The sequence below is a fragment of the Phoenix dactylifera genome, unplaced genomic scaffold (genome assembly GCF_009389715.1).
Source record: "Phoenix dactylifera cultivar Barhee BC4 unplaced genomic scaffold, palm_55x_up_171113_PBpolish2nd_filt_p 000808F, whole genome shotgun sequence".
NCBI lineage: Eukaryota > Viridiplantae > Streptophyta > Magnoliopsida > Arecales > Arecaceae > Phoenix > Phoenix dactylifera.
Window position 1 is genome coordinate 108,490 of NW_024068175.1, and position 3,393 is coordinate 111,882.

Genomic DNA, 3,393 nt, shown 5'->3' on the forward strand with positions numbered 1-3,393 from the left:
TCCCTTGACTTCTATCAGTTCCCCTTGGCCTTTTGCCCAGTGGGGAATTGACATCCTAGGGCCATTTCCACTGGCCACCGGGCAAAGAAAATTTCTGGTCGTCTCCGTCGACTACTTCACCAAGTGGGTAGAAGCCGAGCCCCTTGCCCGGATCACCGAGCAGAAGATGCGGGATTTTGTCTGGAAGTCCATTATTTGCAGATTCGGACTTCCCCGCATCCTTATTTCTGACAACGGTCGCCAGTTCGACAACATCCACTTCAGAGAGTTCTGCTTCAAGCTTGGCATTGACCACCGCTTCACCTCGGTCGCGCACCCTCAGACAAACGGAGAAACCGAGGTAACAAATCGTACCATTTTGCAGGGTCTTAAAGCCAGGCTCGACAAATCCAAAGGACAATGGGTCGAAGACCTATATAATGTCCTGTGGACTTACCGGACCACGTTCCGTGTCCCCACCGGCGAGACTCCCTTCAACTTAACATATGGAACGGAGGCCGTCATCCCACTGGAGATTGGGCTTCCCTCTCCAAGAGTCGAGCATCATGATGCCAGCTCCAACTCTTCGCAGCTCAGAAGTAACCTTGACTTGATCGAGGAAACAAGAGAGGCCGCCCGAGTTCGTATGGCGAGGTACCAGCAAAAGACAGCTCAGTACTACAACGCCAAGGTCAAAATCAAATCCTTCAGACCAGGGAACCTTGTCCTCAGAAGAGCTGAAGCCTCCCGACCTGCTGAGCAAGGAAAGCTGGCCCCCAATTGGGAAGGACCGTACCGAGTCACGCGCGTTCGCCGGCCCGGAACTTACCAGCTGGAGTCCCCAGACGGGACGCCCATTCCGCGAAGCTGGAGCTCTGAAAACCTCCGCGTGTACCATCAGTAGAACCCTAAGGGGTTCCCCATTATTCGATTATTGAACCTCGTTTTATGAATTCCATTTTATAATAAACTTACGGTCCGTATACCCATTTTGAGCTCACCAATTTCTCCTGATTATCTCATGATGTCAGGTTTATTTCTCCTACCCTGACCACGGTCAAGATGCCCTGCCGCAACGGAATGCCCCGATCTGTCGGGACGGCCCGAGACGTCGGGAGATGAGTTAGCGGTCCTCTCTGACCGGACGAGCTCGGCTCGTGCTCCATCGGCTATGAGTTAGCGGTCCTCTCTGACCGGACGAGCTCGGCTCGTGCTCCATCGGCTATGAGTTAGCGGTCCTCTCTGACCGGACGAGCTCGGCTCGTGCTCCTACCCTGAGACGTCAGGATGCCCCAATATATTGGGATGCCCTGCCGCAACGGGATGCCCCGATCTGTCGGGACGGCCCGAGACGTTGGGAGATGAGTTAGCGGTCCTCTCTGACCGGACGAGCTCGGCTCGTGCTCCATCGGCTATGAGTTAGCGGTCCTCTCTGACCGGACGAGCTCGGCTCGTGCTCCTACCCTGACCACGGTCAGGATGCCCCGAGACGTCGGGATGCCTCGATCCGTCGGGATGCCCCGAGACGTCGGGATGCCCCGGCTATAGGGATGCCCGAGACGTCGGGAGATGAGTTAGCGGTCCTCTCTGACCGGACGAGCTCGGCTCGTGCTCCATCGGCTATGAGTTAGCGGTCCTCTCTGACCGGACGAGCTCGGCTCGTGCTCCTACCCTGACTATGGTCAGGATGCCCCGAGACGTCGGGATGCCCCAACTATAGGGATGCTCGAGACATCGAGATAAGTCAGCGGTCCTCTCTGACCGGACGAGCTCGGCTCGTGCTCCATCGGCTTCAGCCAACGAGTCCGGCCCGCTCTTCGTCATTGGATTTCTCTGGTACCTATGTATTTGATGTTTCTACATCATTTTATCTGTTTCTCTGCCGATGTCCTCAAAGAACGGACACCGAGCAGAGGAGCGTCTTCAATCGCCTCGGCGAAGGAGTGCTCATAACACCGACACATTATTGTACTAAGTCCGGTGAATCCCCGTCACGAGCTGACGAGTATCCAATCCATTTGCAAGAGAAGAATCCGGTTCGCCCCGGCAACTCGAGGCCCGGATTCGAAATTCGCCGCATTAAGAAGTCTTAAGTCCTAACGACCGCCCTAGGGCTTGGTCGAATTCTGGACTAGGCTCGGAAAAACTTTCCGAGCCCAAATCCTTGGTATAAGCACAAGCGTTGTTATACCACTAGTCGAAGAACCGAGCAATGGAGCTCGGCAAGCCAAACTCAAACTCAAACCCTGTGGCGGGAAAAGCTGAGGCCCTAGAGCCCATATCCTCGGAACCTAAAACGGATCCGAGCAGAAAAACTTAGGCTACGACAGACGAGTTTTCAAAAAAGAAATGTATATTCATTTCAAAAAGGCCCGTAGGCTAAGTACAAAATCCGGGTTTGGCCCTTACAGTATGGGAAGCCATCCCGACTTAACAAGAAATGACAATTACATCGGAGGCTCGAGCTCGACCACCTCGGCTTCGGCAGTACCAGGAGTGGTTGGCTCGGCTGCCGGTACCTCTTCAATGGCCTCGGCAGCAATAGGAGTAGCCTCGGGGGCGACCTCGGTCACTTCGGGGACAGCTACGGCCGCCTCGGCCCCCGGAGTTTCTGCCTCCACCTCCGGAGTTTCTGCCTCTGTTTCCGCCCTCCCTGCTCCCGGCTGGAGCAGGTTAACATCAAAATCCGGGAGAAGCCGCCGCAGCTGATTGCGGAAATCCCGGAAGCCTTGGATCAGCCCGTTCACGCCCTCCTCAGCCATGAGTTCGTGAAACTCTTCCGACTCACGGAAGAGCTTCACTGCGTTTTGGGCGTTCTCCCGGGCCTCTATCTCCCGAGCCTCGTGGTAAGCGGCTCTCCGCTCGAGGCCCCTCAGCTCCTGCTCGAGCTCCGAATGTCGGAGGCGGGCATCTCCCACCTCCAGCTCGCGGGAGGCCAACGCCTGCTCGGCCTTAGCCAATCGAGCCTCCGCGGCGCGCAGCTCGGACCTTGCCAATGCGTGCGCGCCCTTCTCTTCATCGAGCTCGGCGGTCAGAGCTCGAATCCTTTCATCGGATGCTCCGACCTTCTCTTGGAGCACCCGTTGTTCGGCCTCAGAGGCCCGGTACTTCTCTTCGGAGGCTTGGTACTTCGCCTCGGCGGCCATGTACCTTCTCTGGGCCTCCTCATAGCCGCGCTGGCACCTCCGGGCTTTCTCCCGGTATTCTTGAACCAGGTGCATCAGCATCTCCGTCTCGTGCAAATACTGTAAAGAAGACAAAGGAAAACATAAGGCGCCGCTAGTAGAAAAGCAATACAGATTACTCAGGCGAAAAATTTTGCTTACCCGGACGGAGTTGCAGCGCGTAGCGTCCATAAAAGCGTTGTAGCTCATGGACTGCACTATGGCCCGGTCGGCCGGGAGCAACGCGAGC